This window comes from Nicotiana tabacum, chromosome 18, assembly GCF_000715075.1.
Source record: "Nicotiana tabacum cultivar K326 chromosome 18, ASM71507v2, whole genome shotgun sequence".
NCBI lineage: Eukaryota > Viridiplantae > Streptophyta > Magnoliopsida > Solanales > Solanaceae > Nicotiana > Nicotiana tabacum.
The window spans coordinates 20,486,375-20,494,464 of NC_134097.1; positions in this window are offsets into that span (position 1 = coordinate 20,486,375).

Sequence of the window (8,090 nt, forward strand, 5' to 3'; positions counted from 1 at the left end):
AGGAATTCTGGGCCAAGCGAAGTTTTGCTTCACAAACGCGATGGTCCTTCCGTGTTCGCGAAGAAGGATATACCTGGGTAGATTATAAAATTTCAAAGTGGAGGGTTTAGCCATTTTTATCAAAACTAGAGTTTGTGAGCTTGAATTTGAGCGAGATTTTAAGGGATTTTTAGAGATATCAATTGGGTAATTATTCCTAACTCCTTTTTGCTTATAACCCATTAATCTAAACGTGAATTCATCATCTAATTTCAAATTTGGGGTGAGAATTTGGGGGAAATTTTGGAAAAATTCTTAGGCCTAATTTTCAAGTTTTGATTGGGAATTTGACATCAGATTTGGATAATTTTGGTATGGTAAGACTCATGAGTGAATGTGAGTTCATAATCCGTAACTTTTATCCGATTCTAAGACGTGGGTCAGGGGGACTTTTTGGGCAATTTTCTTAATTTCGCTTGTTAGCTTCGAATTAATTAGTGGAATTAGTTACTTGAAGTTATATTTACACTATGCAATTGATTTGAATAGATTTGGGCCATTTGGAGTCGAGTACTCGTGGCAAGAGCGTGTTATCGGGTTAATTTTTGAGCCAGTTCGAGGTAAGTGACTTGTCTAACCTTGCGTGGAGGAACTCTCCCCTTAGGATTTGGTGTTGTTGATATATGAAATGCCTTGTACGTGAGGTGACGAGCATGTACATGTGCTAATTGTTGAAAATCCCATTTTCATTAAGTAACTATAACTGTGTTTTTTCTTCCTTGTTGTACATTACTTGCAATTTAAACCTACTGTTAGATTAAGGAAGCATGTCTAAGTGACCTAATTGCTTTATTTGTTCAAACTACTTTATTTGAATTCTGTGCAACATGCTAGGTTAGAAATACATGTTTTACCTTGGTAGGAAATTGGATTGAGCTGAATATTCTTCGTGTTGCTGCTGTGTGTTTACTTTGGAACTACGAGACGGTATCCCAGGAGATCCTCCTATTTGTTTACTTTGGGACTAGGGATCGGTGTTCCAGTAGATCCCCCTGCACATTTATATTTGGGACTAGGAGACAACACCCGGTAGATCCTCTGTACTGGATATTTATTTTGGGACTACGGATTGGTATTCTGGGAGTTTCCCCTGCATCTTTATGATTCGGACTACGGGACGGTATCTCGGGAGATCCTCTGGACATTTACATTTGGGACTACGGGACGGTATCCCGGGAGATCCCCTGTTTCTATTTATGTGTACTGAGTTTGATTTCTTTATGTGTTTTTAATTGATATAGAATGTTAGCACTTGAATTATATTGTCGTATTCTATACTGTTTACCTTGTTTATTTCATCTATAATTAGTAGGGCCCTGACTTTCCTCGTCACTACCCGACCGAGGTTAGGTTTTGCACTTACTGAGTACCGCTGTGGTGTACTCATGCCCTTTCTGCACATATTTTTCATGTGCAGATCCAGGTTCTTCCGCTCAGCCCTACCATCCTTGAGGCGAGGTGATCCTCAAGAGACTTCTAGGTATATCTGCTGCGTCCGCAGACCGAGGAGTCCCTCTCCATTCTCTCTTGTAGTTACAGCCCTTCTGTATTTATTTTGTTTAAGACATTCTGGAGTTAGAGCACTATGTAGTATCCTTAGCTTGTGATTTCATGAGATTCCGGGTTTTGGGAAGTTGTTCAGTTTTTGAGATCTTGTATTAGTATATGCCGAGTGACATCTTAAACACTTTTATATTTGTTATCTTCAGTTTTTATTAGTTTTTCCGCATTTTGTTTCCTTTTCCGCAAATGTTAGGCTTACCTAGTCGTAGAGACTAGGTGTCATCATGATAGTTCACGGAGGGCAAACTTGGGTCGTGACAAGTTGGTATCAGAGCTCTAGGTTTATAGGAGTCATGAATCACAAGCCGGTTTATTAGAGTCTTGCGGATCGGTACGGAGATGTCTGTACTTATCTACGATAGGCTATGTAACTTTTAGGAAAACTTCACTTCATTTGATTTCCTTGTTGTGTGAGATTTTGATATCATAATTCTGAACTTCTGTCTTCTATTATCTCATAGATGGTGAGGACACATGCTGCTAGAGATGACCAGGCACCCGCGCCCCCTACTAGAGCCGTCAGAGGTCGAGGCCGTAGTAGAGGCCGAGGACGCGCTCGTGGTGCAGCCAGAGCACCTGCGTGAGCTGCCATGGAGGAGCTACTAGCAGCTCCAGCCGGAGTCCAGGCACCTTATACGCTTACTGCTACTACTATTCCAGCTCTTCAGGAGACTCTTGCACAGTTCATGAGCATGTACACCATTCTAGCTCAGGCAGGGTTAATCACCCTTGATGCAGTCACATCCCAGGCTGGGGAGGAGCACAGACTCCCGCCGCCCGCACTCCTAAGCAGAGAGTCCAGGTTGATCAGATCCCAGAGGTTATACCGGTACCGCCTGCAGTTCTAGATCAGCCCGAGGACAGGGCAACGGCTTCAGAGAATGAGCAGTAGAGGCTTGAGAGGTTCAATAAGTATAAGCCTCCTGTATTCAGTGGTTTAGCATCAGATGATGCCCTGGGATTTCTAGAGAAGTGTCACCGTATCCTCCGCACTATGGGTATATCAGGATCGAGTGGGGTTTCTTTCACTGCCTTCCAGCTTCGAGGAGCCGCCTACCAGTGGTGGCGTACTTTTGAGTTGGACAGTCCAGCTGAGGCAGCATCCCTTACTTGGACTCAATTTTCAGATATGTTCCTGAGAGAGTTTGTTCCTCAGAGCCTTAGGGATGCATGGCATGCAGAGTTTGAGCATTTGTTCCAGGGCAATACGACTGTTTTGGAGTATGCTGTCCATTTCACTGACTTGGCTAGGCATGCACCAGCTTTGGTCAGTTCGTGAGAGGGTTCGATGATTTATTGGGGGACTCATTCTCAGCATCAAGTCTAGCATGGCTCGTGAGTTGGAGATGTATATTTCTTATCAGCAGGTGGTGAGCATTGCTAGGAGAGTGGAGGGTATGCATGCTCGGGATAGAGAGGAGGGGGGGCCAAGAGGTCTCGAGAGTCGGGCCATTATTCTGGTGCCCGTGCTCCAGCTGTAGTTCTCTATGGTAGGGGTTATATAAGTCGCCCCGTTCATTCAGCTCTTCCAGCAGCTAGTGGTATTCCATTTCCTCCTAGACCTCAGGAGCCTTATTATGCACCTCCAGTATCTAGTGCACCTCCTGCACGGGGTACCTTCAGTGGCCAGTCCAGCAAACCTGGCCCAAGCCAGTCACAACCACCACGTCCTTTCATAGCTTATTTTGAGTGTGGTGACACACGCCACATGGTGAGGGATTTCCCCATACTTAGGAGGGGTGTACCTCCACAGACTTCCCAGCCACAACGTGCCCCGCAGAGTTCCCAGGCTATGGTTTCAGTACCAGTTGCTACCCCCACCTGCTCAGCCAGCTAGAGGTGGAGGTCAAGAAGGTAAAGGTTGCCCTAGAGGGGAAGGTCAGGCCAGATATTATGCCCTTCCTGCCCGTACTGAGGTTGTCGCCTCTGATTCTGTCATCACAAGTATTGTCCTAGTTTATCATAGAGATACATCGGTTCTATTCGATTCAGGCTCCATTTATTCTTATGTGTCTTCTTATTTTGCCCCGCATTTGGGCGTATCTCGGGATTCTTTGAGTTCTCCTATTTATGTTTCTACTCTTGTGGGGGATTCTCTTATTGTGGACCACATTTATCGGTCGTATTTGGTTGCTCTTAGTGGTTTTGAGACCAGAGCCAATTTATTATTGCTCAGTGATCGCTGCCAACTCCACACTACTAAAAAGTAGGAAGAGAGGGTCACAATAACTTTTACCCGATATGAGGGTCGGGATCGATTTCCACAGGGAGCTAGGAATGGAGTCGAGTATCTATCTAGACTAGAATTGTGTAATTGTTCCAGATGTCACTTCCATACATTTTTTGGGTTTTTGATTATAAACTACTATTATCAAACTATTAATTGAAACTAGATTATGCTACGAGATAATTGCTAAGTTGTATCTAATGGAAAGAAAGGCACTAGGGTAGTGACTTTCACCTAGGTGGCTAATTGACGGGTAAATGCTTCTAAGGTTCAATTGACATGTTTGGGGGAATATGCTATAACCGTTGTACAATTTTACCCACTCTCACACCTCTCGCTAGAGAGAGTGATTTTGCCCAATTGACTCTCTCGAGACCAAATGGGTAGGCAAATTAGCTCAAGTAACTTGGGCTCAAGTTGGGTAATTACTCTCTCAAGGTTTAACCCTTTAATTGGGACTATCAATTCTCTTGAGTCCATCCCAATTCCTTGTTGGGTCAATTTTGGAGACTTAGACTCTCTTTCTCAAGAAGAGCCAAGTCAACTTAGCACAAACCAGTGTTTGCAACCACCAATTCATAGATTAAACCATAAAATTGACCCAAATAACAAATACCCATAGTCAATCTAACAATAGATGGCAACAACCATCAATTACCCACACTAGGGTTGAGCCATAACCCTAGCTAATGGGTTTAGCTACTCATGTTTGAAGGAGAAAATAGAGAAATAGATGAAGAACAAGGCATATTAATTAAATGCTAAATTAAAATACAAGAAGCTATTGTTATTTGAAGCTAAGATGCCAAAAATGGCTACAGATGAGGTTCCCACGAGCGCAGCTCAGTTCTAGATATATCAGATAACCTAAAAATAGAAAAATATTCTATTTATACTAGGCTAGAAAAACTGGACAAAAATACCCCTGCGGGTTCAGCGCGGGCCGCATAAAATGGACGCGGCCGCGCTAGGCTCTTGGACTTCAATTCTGGGCTCTCTGAACTTGGGCTCCGCGGACCGCGAAGAATGGACCGCGGTTGCGGAGGCAGCTGGCGCGATCCGCACAATCATGACCGCGGACCGCATGGCTTGAACTTTGGCATTTTCCATCTCTCTGAATCTATCTTCCGCGGACCGCAAAAAAAGGTAGTGCAGCTGCGAAACTTTCACCGTGGACCGCGCAATACGTACTGCGGTCGCGTTGCCTGAAGCCTGGTTTTTCCATCTCTCTGAATCACCTAGTGCGGCCGCATTCGACTTTATGCGGTTCGCACTAGGCTTGTTTGCCCTCAGTTTACTTTGTCTTTGATACTTGAGCAGGTTTCACTCCTTTTGATCTGTTCTTTGACATTTCGTCACTTTGTCGATCAAACCTGCAATCAAGCACAACTTATGAGCCTTTTGGGACTATTTTGTAACAATTTATAATCAAAGCATAGGCAAGAAGGAGCATGAAACTTGTTAAAATCCCTACTTATCAACTCCCCCAAACTTAAGCCTTTGCTTGTCCTCAAGTAAACAAAATAAGACCCACCCCTTAAGGAAAAATCCAAGTATTTCCAGCTATCCTAAAGTAACCTCAACAAGCATCAATTGGGACTAACAATTGCCCTCAATACGAATGAATCATTAACAACATTTAAACTTTGAAAAACTATGGATCAAGTGTGACACAAGAGCATCAAGAGTTGACTCATTACATCAAGGAACTCTCTCAATTACTTTGGTCATTGTGGAACTCAAACTCACACATCTCAACTCTCCCTAAGCAAACCTCACCTTTTAGAGTATTAGCACACAAACCGAGGTTAATGGAAATTCAGTCATCTCTCTCTAGGAAAGGCCACAAGTCCGACTCTAAGTACCATATGTTTGCCCCTCATGTAAGTATCCACTAATGTAAGCATCATTCAACTCAAGATCATATAGGGCTTTTGAGGAGTCAATGTGAAGGCTTTTGGTTCAGGGTAGGAAAAGTTTTTGGTCTAAATGGGTTTCATCTTCCCTTAAGCACTTCTTTTAATTTATTTGGCACAATTCTCTTGACTCATTAAGTATCTCACTTCTTTTTAAGGGGTCAGAGAGACATAATGTCACTCTTTCTTATGAACTTCAAAGCGTTTCTCCTTTTTCAACTTTTTCCACACCTTTTTATCTTTTGTTTTTCTTGAATCCCTTTTTATTCTTTTTCACATTGGGCTTTCTTTTTGTCTTCTTTTCTTTTCTTTTCTTTTCTTTTCTTTTCTTTTCTTTTTCATGGCCTTCCCTTTTTTTGTACCTTTTACCACTTTGTTCCCTTTCTTGTCTCTCCCCCCAAACTTAAACTTTTTCCATTGCTCAAGGAAAGATCGGGTGCCAAAAGAGGGTATATTTTAGAATGGGTATAGGCTTATAGTATTGGTTCTTGAAAGAAAAAGGTTTAAGGCTCAAAAGGGTTTAACTAGGGATTATATCATTGGTGGGATATGGAATTATTCAACTATCATTTGGATCAAGGAGAGCCTATAGTCACTTCTCAAGCCAAATTTCACTCAAGATTTCGCCTCAACAGACATTCAGGGCAAGTTCTAGACCATTGGCTCGGGACTTGGACTCACAATTCGATTTTTTACCACACAAACTCAAGGATTACTAAAGACATAGAGTTAGGGGCCCACAATAGCCTTAGACATGATTGAGCACACAATAGTCCTGAAAGATCACATGATGATTGTTTGGTCAACACAAGAGTCTCAACGTCACGACTTTCACCATCCTAAACACAACAACTTGTCTTTGATCATGGGATCAAATGCAAATGTGTTAGGCCCAAGTGAAGCTTTGCTTGAGGTACCCTTAACTACAAGCTACCAAAAATAAAAACAAAAATGGACTCAACCCCTTAAGAAGGTTGTCACGCCATCCATCATTGAGAAGAGCCACCCGGTTCACACAATACTCTACCTTTGGAAAGAACCGTGGCATTAAGAAAACCAAAGGCTTATTGAAAGCGCCAAAAACGAAACAAAAAACTACGAGCCTATCTAAGAAGCTAAAAACAAAAATTATTTTTACAAAAATAGAAAATAGAATGAATATGTACAATAAGGGATTTGAATATACAATGGGGGATGAATATATACAATAATGTAACTTTATATACAGACTTTATATACAGACCAAAGGGAAGATAAAAAATGCGATAAAAGTAGCTAAATGTAAAGTTATATACAGACCAATAGAAAATCAACAAGACATAAAATGTAACAATATATATAGTCATCCAAAAATGTAGGGCGCACCCCCTCAAATAAAAGTTGGCATTGTCCCCAATGCCAGCTAAACAAATAAGCACCAAAAAGTATAAGGAAAGGATATGAGGACTCCCTAAGCCGTGTCCGTTTGCATAGGATCATCAGTGGTCCCCAGGTCCTCTGTATGCGCGGGAACCTCTGATTGGTTCCCGGTATCCTGCTGCTCAGCTATTGGGACTGGGGCCTAGACCTGGATAGGCTGTATATCATGTACATCCTGTGGCTAACTGGAGGAGGCCTCCGGTGGGTCCGCCAACTGGATGATGGCCTCATCTGCACTAGGGAGCTTCCTCTTCTTCTTTGGAGGCCTCTGTGTCTGCTCCTGTTGTGGCTCTATTGCTGGTACTGTTGTTGGAGCTGGATCCTCAAATAGCAAGTCTAAAGGCAGCTGGTCTGCCTTCAGTTTGTCCACATCCGCTCTAAGATCCTTCATAGACTCCTTGGAAGCTCATGTTTTGCACAACTTCTTGTGCTCCCTGGCAAGCTCTTTCAGCGCCTTGCCATGTGAATCCACTGCCTTAGCTAAGGCAGCCTGAGAATCAAGGATCTTCTGCTGGTTGGCAAGAATTTCCTTAAGTGAATCCTCGATAGACTGGGGCACCTGCACTGGCTGTGGTGCCGACTGAGCCGCAATGGTGGAGGTCAATGTAGACAACTTGGACGAAGCAGTTGCCATCCAGTTGTTCAAGCTATAAAATGTCTGGCTCAGCTGGTGGGCGGTGATAGAATGGGCCCGGGAAGATGGAATCCCCGGGCCAGCTGAAGTAGAGGGACCAGCAGTAGTGGAAGGTCCGGGAGGCATGTTAGCAACTATGGAGGCAGGCTCAGTGGAGGGCTCTACCGCAACCCGCTCTTCAGACTGGCCAGTTGGGGCAGAAGCAGGCGGCTTGTAATTTTTGTCCTTGGAGTTGTCTGACCAATTCAAACTATACCACGAAAACGAAGCCATAGGTTTGACCTTGATGTCA